Raw genomic sequence first — 15,860 nt, forward strand, 5'->3', positions numbered from 1 at the left:
AGACTCCGATCTTAATTCCATCTCAGCTTCTCTCAGCAATCGCTTCTTGGCGATTTCTCCTCGGTTATCTCAGTTCTCATCTCGACAATCTCTCTCGGATCCCTCCTAGGCTATCTCTCAGTAATATCTTCTCAGTGATCACTCATCGGTGATCTCAGTTATCGTCTCGGCAATCTCTCTCGAATCCCTCCTCGGCTTTCTCCTTGATAATTTCTCTCGGGTTCATCTTGGCTCGATCTTAGTTTTCTTATTTCGGTTCCCTCTCGCTACTATATCTCATTTGTTCGGCAGCTCTTGTGATGGATACTAAGGAATCTTATCTAATTGGGTCAATCACCAGCACCAAACTGAAAGGCTCAAACTATCTTCAGTAGTCTCGAGCTGTAGAGGTGTTCTTACAGGCTTGAGGAAAACTGTCATATCTTAAATCATCCAAACCCACCACTGATTAAAAGATTATTGAAGCTTGGGAGAAAGAAAATGTTTATATTATGACTTGGTTATGGAACAACTTGGAGCTTGAGATTTTTAACAACGTGTCATTCTCATAATTTACCAAAGATATCTGGGAAAATTTCAGGGAAATGTATTCTTCAAAGAAGAATATTTCTCGTATTTATCAGTTGTACCAGGATATTTTTAATCTCTAGCAGGGAGATCGTTCTGTTAAAGATTATTACTCAGAATTGAAGGGCATGTGGGAAGAATTGAATGTCTATCAACCATTGACTACAGACATAAAACAACAAAAAGGGCATAGGGAGGAGTTTCGGGTGGCAAAATTTTTATCTGGACTTAAACCCAAACTAGCTCCAATTAGTTCGCAGATTTTGTCTAGCAAGGAGATACACACAACAAGTGAAATTTTTGCTTGAGTTTGAAGAGCATCTATTTATACCACTGTGATTGAGAAGGACAACCACTCTACTCTTGTTGTTCCCACTGAGTGACATGATACTTTTTGTGGAGGATGAGGCGGGGCAGAGGTCCTTCCAACCCAGGTCGTGGTACTCGTGGCGGTAAAGGGGGTCGTGACAGCAAGAAGTGTACTCATTGTGGCCGAAACAGTCACTATGTTGACTTCTGCTGGGCTCTCATGGCAAGCCAGCTTGGGCTAATCAAGCTTCGATTTCGGAGGAAACTACTCTCACTCCTGTGAATTAATAAGTTGTTCTCTCTAAAGCTGAATATGATTCTCTGGTAAAGCGTGAACGTGCAAATAAGGCCTCCTCCACCGCTACTATCGTTACTTCAGGTAATACGTATCTCTATGCTTCCTCTTCTACACATTGGATCATTGATTAAGGGGTATCTGATTGATCGGTTGGTTAAGTATACATCAACCTTCGCAATAGCACGAATCATTGTAAAATAGGGTTATTGGTCGGGTAAGTCGAACCACTGGGACTGCGCTAGTCTAAGGCAACCTAAGTGTCTAGAGTCATTCTTAGGATGATGAAGGGGTGTTCATAGAGGTTTTGTTTGTTGTCACTTAAATTAGGAATTCAAAGTGCATAAAACACTAATTTGCAAGGAATTTAGGATGAAAAGATTAAGAAGAGGAGACTAGGGAAGTGAATCCACCTCCATCCCTATACATATGCTAGATTAGACCTAAATTGGGGGAAAAACAACATATGATGGTCAAGACTTACATAGCAACACATGGTTGCCATGTAAGTAATCAAGAGGTACATTAGGTCTCAAACAAGTATAATCCATCAAAAGATAAACATGCTTAGACTACCTAACGAAGGTGTAGCTTATACACATTTACTTAAATGAGAGACTATCAAGTTCTTGACAAAATGATAAAGCACATGGAGTTAGAGATTAAGCATACACCATCAAAGGATTTCCTAAGCAATGGTCTATCAAAGTCACCTATCAACATGCCATGAAACCATTTCATAACCTTGCTTCCACTCTCACCATGAAAACTCAAGCAATATGATTACTCTAAGACATCATCTAAAACAAGATAATCAACTTAAAGAAATCATCCATACATGTATCAACATTCATTACAACAAATGAGGTGCTCTTGGTTATGAGAAGATCATAAAATATACATGGCAAATCCCCAAAATAGACTATCCTAGGACATGCTTACAAGGGAGGGACTTCATCACCTCCCTAGAGGAAGAGTTAGTTACCCATTGGAGCCTTAGAATGAAGAAGAACCATGGATCCTCCTTCCATTTTCGAGCTCCCCTTTCTTGCTCCAAGAACTCCTCTTCTTTTGCTCTCTTCTCTCTCCTCTATCTTATAAAAATGAAAGATTCATCAATTGTGTGGCCTCCCTCCCTTATCTTCTAGAGATAAGCCTCTAAAAACCCCCACCAACCAACATCTCCAACCAACCATTAAAGAGGGAAATTAGAATTGAGGAACCCAAGATGCAAGTGGCTAAAAATGGGCCATTTCCGGATGCAATTCTGCCCTAATTTCGAGCACTCGAAATAAGGGCTCGAGCACTCGAAATTGGAGCAGAATGCTCCATTCTTGCCTTGCTCCGCCCGAACTTACTTTGGTTAAATGGCCATAACTTTGCGTTCCAAACTCTGAATGATGAACCGTTTGAAGATTTGGAAAGCTAATTCAGAGCACTAAATACTTCATGTTTTGGTGGAGATCCAATTCTCAAGGATGGTTGGTCGAAAATGAAGATCAAGGCAGAATTTTATTGCTGCCAGGCAGTTCTGTGCACCTCTGGTAACAAGGCCATAACTCTCTGTTCCGAGCTCCGAATGACAAACCGTTTGAAGATTTAGAAAGGAAATTCAGAGCTCTAAATATGCCATTTTATAATGGAAGTCCAGATCTCGAGCTTTCTGGGTCAAAAGTGGCAATCAAAATCGAGTTCCACTGCTGCCTGAAATTCAGCTTTTGAGCACATTGTTGATCAAAAATCCACAACACCTTATTTTTGCTCCTTTTGGGCCAAGGAACCTGAAAATGCATAAAAACATAGAAATGAAGATAATCTACATAAATTAACATACAACGGACTTTACTAATGCAATTTAGGGTGCTTGAATATACAATATTCGGCGCTTATCACTGATCACATGACAGGCAACCTATCTTCTTCTTTTTTTCTGATATTTCTCATGTTTTCTCACCATCGATTGTTACTATAGCGAATGGTGCCAAATCGCCTGTTCATAGAATTGGTACCTTCTGCACTTCGGGTCTCACTTTTTCATCAATTTTATATATCCCTCAATTTTCATTCAATTTATTATCAGTTCGCAAAATCATATCAGATTTAAATTGTTTTTTCTCCATTTTCTCCTTCCCGTTGTGTCTTTCAGGATCTCAAGACGAAGAATAAGATTGGTGGGGGGTTTAAGAAGGATGGTCTTTACTACTTTCAGCCAACTACTGCTCCGACAGCTCTACATTCCACCTCATCTTCAACTTACCAGTGGCATTGCCGCCTTGGACATCCCTCTTCAAATAGTCTTCGAGCCTTGGTCCCTTCTTTAGTTGATTTTGCTAAGTTTAATTGAACTATTTACTAACTCAGTAAACATCGTCGGACTACTTTTAAGTCTCGTTTTGATAATAAAAGTTTAAAACCTTTTGAGTTAGTACATTTGGATGTTTAGGGATCAGCTCACATTACTGGTTTATTTGGTGCTCGTTATTTTGTGTCATTTATTGATGATTATTCATATTAAATACAAAATAGATAACTCTGTATTGTATATTGATGTATGAGAGTAGGTTACACAAGAGGGATTTATATAGGAGGGATTATGTGTGATGAATAATTAAACCCGATATATATATGGTAACTATATATATGGTAATTCTATACAAGGTTAGAATATATTATACAATATAATAATAATATATTCTACAATATATTCTAACAGCCCCCTTTAAAATCAATGTGGATTGAATGAAACCATCTTGAGTTTGGAAATGAAATCTTGAAAGTGGTATGGCGGAAGCGATTTAGTGAAAACATTAACGATCTGATCTTGTGAAGTGATGGACCGCAATTGTATGGTCTTCTAAAGAAGATGATGACGTGGTAGTGTTTATGTGGCAATTGATGACGTGGCGAAATGACGTGAAGGTGCTGCGTGGCTATATGACATGGCCTGACATGTGGTGCGGCGTGGATCTAACGCGGCAGTGGTGATATGGCAGGATGACGTGATGTTGACGTTGTCATCCCCGATGGTAACTACTATAAACTGATGGGTGATGAATTTGTGAAGAATCACCAAGTTAGAGGCGTATGTAAGCGCATGATGACCACTGATGGCGCGTGGTGGCACGGTGACAAAGCTGAAACTGGCTAAACCTACCGGCGGCATGTGAAAGCACGTGTGTGGTGTTTTCTAACTGTTTTTGGAGGCGTCGGGATGATTTAAGTGTGATCTTTTGCCTGGTATGTTCAGAATTGCGAAAAAACTTGCAGAAACTCAAATTCGAACCCCTAAAAGGATGTATGCTTGATGAACTTATTGGAAGCCATCAGAGAAGAAAGAAAAAAAATTAAAATAAAATAAACAGAGAACTTGGCTCTGATACAATGTTAAATACAAAAGAGAGAACTCTGTATTGTATATTGATGTGTGAGAGTATGTTACACAAAAGGGGTATATATAGGAGGGGTTATGTGTGATGAACAAGTAAACCATATATATATATGGTAACTATATATATGGTAATCCTATACAAGGTTATATATATTATACAACAAAGTAATAATATATTGTACAATATATTCTAACAATTCACGTTTAACTTGGGTTTATATTCTTAAAGATAGATCTCAAGTATTCTCTGTTTTTCAATCATTTTATGCGAAAATTCAAAATCAGTTTGATGTAAAAGTACTTGTTCTTAAAACTAACAATGCCCTTGAATATACACTTCATGCTTTTCAAAAGTTTCTTGAGTCGAGGGGCATTATCCATTAAACATCTTGTGTTGATAACCCTCAACAAAATGGAGTTGCTGAACGGAAGAATGACCCACTCATAGCTATCGCCTGTGCCTTAATAATTCAAATGCATGTTTCAAAACATTTTTGGGTAGATGTAGTTCTGGTTCTTGCTTATCTTTTAAACCACATGCCTTCTAGGGTCCTTCAAGGAAAATCACCTTTCCAAATGATGTTTCTTGACAAAAAACCATTATGCATTCCTCCAAAGGTGTTTGGGTGTGTTTGTTTTATTCATAAACTAAGCCCGAGACGAGACAAACCTAATCCTCATGTTCACAAATGTATTTTCTTAGGTTATTCTCACATTCAAAAGGGATATAAATGTTACAGTCCAACTTTTCGTAAACAATTTGTGTGTGCAAATGTGACTTTCTTTGAGGATGTTCCTTATTATTCCCAGAAAGGTAGTTGTTTGGAGGACTCTATTCTTCAAGAGTTTGTTCTTCCAACTCCAGTTTTTGATTATGACATCCCACCAGCTCTTCTTGTCTATGCTCATCTCCAGAAAAGAATAGTTAATCATATTCCAATGACTGAAATAGTAAACCCAGCCTTGCCACTTCCACCGGTCGCTTCAACGCCTGGAGATTCTTCCATCTCTCCGGACTCTGATCTTGATTAACCCATTGTTGTTCGGAAAGGTAAACAGTCTTGTTCCAATCACCCTATCTCCAATTTTGTATCGTATAATAAATTATCCTCCTCCTTTCAAGCGGTTTTTTTTTTTTTTTTTTTTTTTTTTGTCATTATCCTCTATTGCTCTCCCTAAGTCCTACAGGGAGGCACTTTTTTGTGATACCCCCTAGTTTCGGAACACGGGTTGATCAAGTCTGCGCACAAAATCAGAGGATATTATAACAATTGAAATATTTCAAACAAGCACAGAGTACAAAAATAAAAAAAAAATAAAAAAAAATAAAAAAATAAATAACTCGTTGAAGGAAAATCTATTAAATAATAAAACCATTAATAATTCTCCAATGGTTACAGCTCGGGAATCCCGTAACTCAAGGACCCCTTAACGAAAATCCACTATTCAGAAATTCATCAATACATACTGAAGTAATAATATCCTACTTTGAAATAAAATAGAAAGAATGGATAAGTCCTCTAGCTGCGGATTCTCAACCTTGAGACTTGAAACTTCTAATAACCTGAAAAACAAATCGCGAGTTAAACCCTACAAGTTAGCTCTCTCTACCAAGCCTCTGAAAACCAATAAACAAATCATCTCTCACCAAAACCAATCCTATTAAAGTTTTTATCTTTAATAAACAATAATGCACATATATATAAATAATTATATATAATACACTAATCACATCCATTAATAGATTCATTAAATTTAAAACCATTAAACAATGATTAAATTAATAATCATTTCTAGACCAATCCACAATTTCTTTTAAAGAGAAATTTCTTTAACCTTAATTCAATCCTAAACAATTATTAAACCATTTAAATAATAAAATATAATTAAAGGAATAATATATTTAATCCAATCCCTAATAATAATTGTAATTATTTAAATCATATATCCAATATTCAAGCTTTAACAAATCATTCATGTCTGCACCAATATTATTTTATTAATATAAAATAATATACTAACCTTTAAATACTAGATTATTCTAATATAAGAATATTTAATCATAATCCAACTTACACATTCAATAACCATAGATGAAATTTTAAACATCTAACACACAACAATTTAATTACGTTTTGGCAAATAAACCATGTCATTATAAATATATTTATTTATACATTGCCAATTCAACCATGCTTCCACAAGTATATTTATTTATACATTTAGCAAATCAATCATACCATTATAAATATATTTGTTTATATATTGGCAACTCAACTATGCCTCCATAAGTATATTTATTTATACATTGGCAATTCAACCATACTTCCACAAATATATTTATTTATACTTTTAAAATAACAACTCATCAATGCTTACTATGTATGTATTTTATTCATACAAATACCTAAGCAATATATTTAAGCCCCTGGCGACCCATCCATGCCTAGAATTCAACCATGTACCAAACTTTAAAATTAATTTAACAACAAAACAAATCATACATAGGCATTCTATGCATATTATACGCATATCATTAATTTAACAACGAGCCTATCAAGATATACCAAAATAAGAAAAATAATATTAATCATCTTAAATAATATATACATATACACATATATTATTTAATATTTATATGTGTATAACACCTTCCTTAATAATCTTTGATTATTTAAAATCATATATACATATATATCAATATATATCAATATATATATATATATATATATATATATATATATATATATATACTCCATTCTATACAAAATATAAATTAATTAAACCATATTAGAAATGGTTTCTCATAAATACTCCATTTCGGTTTATATAATTTTCTAACACCGTTTCACTAAAATGTAAGTATTTTCTATTAGGATGGGAATCTAATAATGAAATTGGTACCATTGGAAAGAGGACGAAAAATCCTTAAATTTGAACTCAAGAATGACCCAATTTTCGATTTAAGATGACTAAGTTATGACCGTTTCAATTTCTATGTGTCGAAACAGGCCAACAGGGATTTCTCACGCGCGCCCACGCGTTTACCATGCATTTGCACGCGCAGGATTCAAGCTCTGTGTGTGCTGGCGCGTTCTGATTGGCTGGAGTCTTTTAACTTTTGTGAGCTCACCCATATCAGATTATAGCATTGAGCTCACATGAATGCACCCACACCATATTAGCTCACTTGAGCTCATATGTATGCACCAACACCTAATGATCTCACCTGAGCTCACATGTATATACCCACACCAGACCTCTCACCTAAGCTCATATGAATACACTCACACCAGATCAACTGCCCATTAATTAAGACACATAAGAGGCCTAGATTCCATGCGTACCGTAATAGCACGCGTCGCATCACACCGAATCAATCTACTTACCTTTAAATGATCCCATGGTCTAGATCAGCGTGTGTACTAAATTTCTATGCACTCGCTCATACTGGATTTCAACCCTATTATTGCGCACATACTACTAACGCCTCCAGTGTGTATATGTATAAATAACATTTATATAATTTTGCCAAAACAATATAAAAACAATTCTAGAATAATTCTGAAAAATACAAAATAAATTTAGAAAATTTAGAAAAATTCCAGAAAATTCCCAAAACTTCTATAAACCCTAATTAACCATTTTGGGTCATAGATCAAGTATAACAATGATTTTAAATATATACAACCTATATATATAATTAAAATATAACAATTCTAAAAATAAAATAATAATAAAACATACTTTTAATACTCCGATTTAATCCTAATTTAATCAAATAAAATTTAACTTAATATTTTTGATTAATTCATTCTAACCAAGATTTAAATTAATAATTTAATTAAAGTGTTAATACTCAAGGTGAAATCTTTATGGGTTCTAAGAGGAAAGTTAGAGAAGAACTCACCTGAAGGTTTCAAAACGAAATCGACACTTCAAATTTTGATTGTTTCTTCCAATCCCAACGTACTCCTTCTCAGATCCGGCCTTCTCATTGTCAGCCCTTCTTCTTCCTCTTTCTCTGCCTATCTTATTTTTCTAACATGTAAACCTTTTAATCATAAAGTTTTATGTGTATATTTATACACATTAGAATCCAAATCCTATTCCTACTAGGACTACCAAATAAAATAATAAAATAATAATCTCTAAATAATATAATATATATAAACATATATTATACTACATATATATATATATATATATATATATATCTTCCATAATTAACTATTGGTTAATTAAATCATATATCCTATATATATCCATAAATAAATATATATATATATATATATATCATTCCATAACGTTTATTAATTAATTATATTTATATATAATTAAATATACATATTTATAATTATACAAAAATGATCATTTAAATAATCAAATAACCATTGACCTTTATTAATTAACCCAATAAGGCTTCATACAAGCCCAAGACCACATCTTTTGGTCCAACTTCCCTTAAGCTCAAATTCAATTAATTTAAATAAATCAAATAATTAAATAAACACTTAAATTAAAATAATTTATTACATGAATCACATAAATAAAATAAGAAATTACAATCAAGTTACATCATACCAATAAAATCAATACATCAATAATTTAATCAATAATCAAACACACACACAACAATCATCATATCAATCACGAAATATAATTTAATTAAAATAAGATAATTAATCTAAGCACTCAATTTAAATAAAACAAATCATTTAAAAATAAAATAAAAATAATTAATCCCAATTAAATCAAACAAATCATTTTTCAAAATAAAATAAAATTAATTAATCCCAATTAATAAATCCTTTAAAATATCAGGGTATTACATTTCTCATCCAGGGTGGAGGAAAGTTATGAAAGAAGAAATAAACGCTTTAAAATTGAATCATACTTGGGACCTTGTTCGTAAGCCTGCTGTTACTCAGGTTGTTGGTTGTCGTTGGGTTTTTACTGTTAAACAAAAGCCTTATGGTACTATTTACCATCTCAAAGCTAGACTTGTTGCTAAAGGCTACACTCAAACTTATGGCCTTGATTATACTGAGACGTTCTCTCCTATGGCGAAACTGAATTTTGTTCGTGTGATAATCTCTCTTGCAGCTAATCTAGACTGGCCATTTCATCAACTTGATGTTAAAAATACCTTTCTACATGGTGACCTTACTGAGACAGTTTATATGACTCAACCACCTAGGTTTGAGTCTAAGGATGAGTGTGTGTGTGTTATCTCAAGAAGTCTATCTATGGCCTCAAATAGTCACCTTGTGCATGGTTTAATAAGTTCAGTAAAGTAGTGGTAGCTCATGGTATAACCAGAAGCCAGGCTGACCACTCTATCTTTTTTTAAGAAAACAAAACGTGATATTGTGATTCTTGTGGTGGTAGATGATATATTTATCACCAGTAGTGACAAAGATGGGATATAAGTTCTAATCCATCACTTGAGTTTTAGCTTTCTTACTAAGGATTTGGGCAAACTTCGGTATTTTCTAGGAATTGAGGTGGCTCGGTCGAAGGAAGGCATTAGGCTTTCTCAGTGGAACTATACTCTTGATCTTTTACAAGATACTAGATATCTTGGTTCGAAACCTGTAGCTACACCCATGGAGACTAATGTAAAACTTAAAGTGGATGATGGTGACCCACTCGATGATCCAGAGATGTATCGGAGACTTGTAGGTAAACTTATTTACCTCATAATCATTCGTCCAGAGATCTCCTATGCAGTCAGTGTTGTCAGCCAGTTCATGACTAGTCCTCAAGTACCTCACATAGAGGCAGTTGTACACCTCTTGAAGTATCTCAAGGGTGCTTCAGGACGTGGTCTACTTTATCGATCTTCTCGACATCTTCAGATTAAGGAATACTCAGATGCAGATTGGGCCAGTTCTCCTTCTGATCAACTGTCCACCACGGGTTACTACACCTTCATAAGAAGAAATCTAGTAACTTGGAAGAGTAAGAAACGGCCAGTTGTGGCTCGTTCCAGTGCTGAAACAGAGTATCGTGCCATGACACACACTGCTTGTGAACTTACTTGGTTGAAAACTCTTTCACAAGAACTTGGGATTTTAGTCCATTACCTAATTCCTCTCCGTTGTGATAATCAGGCAGCTATTCATATTGCTAGCAATCCAGTCTACCATGAAAGGACTAAACACATTGAAATAGATTGCCATTTTATTCGATCTAAAGTTGACTCGAATAAGATTGTTACACCTTTTGTTCCTTCTGGTAGGCAGCTGGCAAGCATCTTCACTAAGGCGCTTACGAAGAACTGTATTGATTCCATATGTAACAAGCTGGGAGTGATCGGTTGATCAACTATACATCAACCTTCGCAATAGCACAAATTATTGTAAAATAGGGCTATTGGTCGGGTAAGTCGAACCACTAGGACTGCGTTAGTCTAATACAACCTAAATGTCTAGAATCATTCTTAGAATGATGAAGGGTTTATAGAGGTTTTGTTGGATGTCACTTAAGCTAGGAAATTAAAAGTGCATAAAACAATAAATTGCAAGAATTCAAGGGAGTGAAGTACAAGTAAAGAAGGCTAGGGAAATGAATCCACCTCCATCCCTATACACATGCTAGGTTAAGATTAATTTAAGGGAAAAACAACATATATGATAGTCATGATACATAACAATACTAGGTTGCTATAATATCCTTAAGAATTTCATTTAAATAGAAAGGCAAGAATAAACCATCAAAGGTTCACATGATCAACTACCTAAACTAAAATGTAGCTTAGAACATGCTTACTAAGTCAAGGATTATCAAGCCCTAATTTAAATGGTGAATGCACATAAAGCTAAGAATCAAGTATAGACCATCAAAGGGAAACCCTAAGCCATGAACTATCTAGGTTCTCCAACTCCATGCCATTAAAACCATTCCATGATCTAACTTCCATTGTCACAATGGAAGTGCAAGCAATATGATTAAGAAAAGTAACCATCCAAGACAAGATAAATAACTCACAATAATCATTTATAAACATTCAACATTCATTACAACAAAAATGAGGCTCTTGATCATGGAAAGACTATCAAAAATACATTGTAATCCCCAAAAATAAACTATACTAACACATGCTTACAAAGGAGGGGTTTCATCACCTCCCTAGATGAGGTTTAGTTGCCCATTGGTGAGCTAGAAGAAGGAAGAAGCATCATCCTCATCTCCATTTTCGTGCACCCTCTTTGGAGCTTGAAGAACACACCTTTCTTTTGCTCTCTTCTCTCTCCTCCCTCTTGTCAAAATGAAGGATGTCATGCATGTGGCCCTTAGTTGCCTTATGTCTTTCAACCAAGCTCTCTCTCTCCTCCAAAGACATTCCCAACTACTCCATAAAGAAGGAGGGTGGAAATGTGGAAACCAATGCACAAGTGGGCTGAAGAGGAAGCCATTTCCGAGCTGCATTCTGCCTGAATTTCGAGTGCTCGAAATAGGGCCTCGAGCACTCGAAAATGGAGCAGATTACTCCATGCTTGCTTTGCTTCGCCCGGACCTACTTTGGTAAAACGGCTATAACTTTGTACTCCGAACTCTGAATGACAACCCGTTTGAAGATTTGGAAAGCTGATTTAGAGCTCTAAAAACTTTATGTTTTGGTGGAGATCCAATTCTCAAGTTTGGTTGGTCGAAATTGAAGAGCAAGGCAGAAACTCATTGCTGCCAGGCAGTTCTGAGCACCTCTAATAAGAAGATCATAACTCTCTGCTCCGAACTCCGAATGATGAACCGCTTGAAGATTTGGAAAGCTGATTCAGAGCTCTACATCTTTTATGTTATGATGGAAGTCTAGTTCTTGAGTTTTCTAGGTCGAAAATGACGACAAAAGTCAGGTTCCACTGCTGCCAAGCTTCAGCATTGTGCCTTTGCATTCAAAATTTCAACAAAACATCATTCTTGCTTCTTTTAAGCCAATGAACCTGAAAATAAACAAAAATGCACAAATGAAGGTAATCTACATAATAAAATCAAATAATGGACTTAACTAATGCAATTTAGGGCGCTTGAATATGCAATATTCGGCGCTTATCAGGGAGTTATTGACATTTATTCTCCAGCTTGAGGGGGAGTGTTGTACAGTATTGTATAAGTTGTCACGTTGTATAGTATTGTATGAGTTGTCACACATGTACAGTTAGTATTATATGAGGGGTAGGTGACAACTCATACCATATATAGAATTACCATGTATAAGGTTTACTTGTTCTCTACTCAATTACTCATGTACCTTCTCCTATATAAACACCATTGTATTATTGAAATTATGGAAGGATTATGGAGAGATAGTTTATCCTTAAATCTGGATATTGCATCATCAAATAATGCTGCTTGACTTTGGGTTCTTTGAAAGGTTTTTAAAATTTTAAAAATTTTTAGGAACAACCAGTTAGCTTTTCGGTAGATATATTAATTTAAAAGTAGTAGCACAAAATTTACTTACTTCGCGATCCATAAATATTACTTTTAGTAGGCTTCCTGATCTTTCGTTGTTGTATTTGTGAATATTTCCTTTGCGAAGGACGATTATTTTCATTGTCCAAATTGATTGGTCAACACTCAGCAAATTGATTGTGTCAAATTTGCGACTACTGTAACATGTGTAGATGTTGGATACTATAAAAATTTACATTGTGTTTAGAATTTAGATTGAAGGAATTGGAAGGAAAGAAAAGAAAGAATGAAGAATGATAAATTGTATTTGGTTAAAATTGAAAAGAAAAAGAAAAGTAAAAGAACAAGGAATCAAAGAGAAATCAAATTCATGTAACTTTCCAGAGAAGATTAAATTTGATGAAATTGATGTTCAATATCTTTAACCATTAAAATAAAATCAAAATCAAAAATAAAAAATCAAAGAAATGAGTCCAAAGAGAAAACTGAATCAAAATTATTTCATAGAATTAAAAGAGAAATCAAATTCATGTAACTTTCCAGAAAAGATTAAATTTGTTGAAATTGATGTTCAATATCTCTAACCCTTAAAATAAAATTAAAATCAATACTTATGATTTAGTTTTTCGCAACTAATGAAACAATAAAGGGGAAAACTGGAAAAATACAGAGTGAAAAAAATAAAAACAGAATATCACAACCACGAGTGAAATCTTTTGTAGATATTCTAAGCAAACAAGCAAAGAATGGAAACAAGCACATAAAAAAACTCTCCACCTTTTTAGCCCAAAACAATGAAACTCTTTTCACGAGCTCAAATCAATTAAAATCAAAAGTCAAAATAGAAATAAGATTTACCATAACAAAAATTTACCTTGATAGGAAAATGTCACAAGCAGCGTCATGTTTATAACGTTTCCAATTAATGACGGCTGGGAAATACCTGATTGTCAAAAAAAAATTTCAATTCTCTGTGAGTTTTTAACTTTTTACCTTATTTATTCTCGGCAAACAAACATATAGAAAGGAAACAAATACACACAAAAACTCTACACCTTTACAACATAAATCAATGAAAATCTATATCTCTTTAGAGTCCAAATCAATGAAAATCAAAATAAAAAATTACCTTGATAGCAAAATGTCAAAAGCAATATTGAAATTGTTGCAGCACAAGTATTCACGTTTGTGGGTTTTCTGGTTACAGAAAATAGTCGTTTGTGGGTTCATTGTTAGTTTTTAATCCTTTCATCTTTTTTTTTGCCCGTTGAATACAAATTAATTTGCTTTGAATGATCTAAACGTGTTTTTTTTTTTTTTTTTTTTTTTTTTTTTTTTTTTTGTGAAAAGTAAATTATTTATTAATTAGTGAATCCTAGATAACAACAATCATACCTGATATCACCATATTCTAGCGTTATGCGTTGAAGGATTCCAAAAGCCAATATCCAGCAGATATAATTACGATTTTGTGGAACTGAAAATGGATACAAACGAAGGGGTGGGTTTTACATTAACGATAGGGTTTGTGTATTAGGGTAGGTTTTCTGAAGGTATCTATTTTGCATTAATTATATTAAGAAACGTGGTTACTATATTATAAGCAGAAACCACCTCTTTATTTATTTTTTTTATTTTTTTATCATATTAATAATAATAATAAACATAATATAAATTATGTGTACTAATAATAGTGCATATTGTTGGAAATGGGGCATACAAAACTGGAACTTTGGATGAAATTTGGAGTAAATTCCGCCAAGATTTTTTTGCCAATCTATAGACGAACGCATTCCTCTTTGCAAGGAGATGAACGTGATATATTTACTTTCTCAAATCTGTTTCCGAGTGAATGAGAAATTGGCTCCAAAGTGAAGTATTTGATAAGCCTAAATAGGTTTGCAAAATGTGGGAAGTACTTGTCCCATATGGAAAAAATGTTGAAACCATTTGAAGTTTAAATAAGTTAGCCAAGTTTGGGATTTGGATTTGGGCCCAAGGGCACCCAAGTTTTAGGAGGAGGACCTAGATAAGCTTGGGTTCAAATCGTTTATCACGCGCACCTCACCCGCCCGACCCTGTCTGGGCTTGGGCTTGATTGTAAAATATGGTTAATTTTTTATTAAACGAAAATGAGCATGTATTAGATTTTATTTTATCTTGGCTGGGCTTATTCAAGATGGGCCTATGTTTTAATTTTTTGGCTGGGCTTCAGACGGGTTTTATAAATGGGTTAAAAACAGTTTTCTGGTATTTTAAATTTAAATTAAAACCATAAAACAGTTTTACAGTTTTTTTCCAAAGGGTGCACCTAGTTTTGAACCATTGTGACCCAATGTTGCACCCACCTGAAAAGGCACCTTGCAGCCTATAAATACCCCCTATTTGGATCATTTTTAATTCACACCAAATCCATAAATCCTTCTTCTTTGATTCTGAATTTTCTCTTCTCTCTTCTTGCATACAGACCCTTGGTTTGTGGGTTCGGGTCTTAATCTTGTGGGTTCGAGCCTTAACCAATGAGTTCGACTCAGAGAATACTACACCAGTTCGCCTATTTCTTTAGTTTACAGTGCCACTACTGAAGAAAAACAAGTCATTATATCATGGAAGATAGACGTTACTGAATCTGTTAGCACTATAATGGGGCGAATTTGTCTTAAGGATATGGAATCAAATTCTAGTCTCGACTTATCTTCATATTCTATTGTTCTATTTAGTTTTATTTTATTACTTATATATAACTATATAATATAAAAAATAATATATATAAATTATTATTTTATAATAATAATTACAAATATACATTATATTTTTACATAATATTTAAATAAATAATATTATAATATATAATATAATTAGACCATATTTTGGACAACACAT

Source organism: Cornus florida, unplaced genomic scaffold, assembly GCF_030987335.1.
Source record: "Cornus florida cultivar Cherokee Brave unplaced genomic scaffold, ASM3098733v1 CherokeeBrave_3.0.0_Hap2_Chr01, whole genome shotgun sequence".
Taxonomy (NCBI): Eukaryota; Viridiplantae; Streptophyta; class Magnoliopsida; order Cornales; family Cornaceae; genus Cornus; species Cornus florida.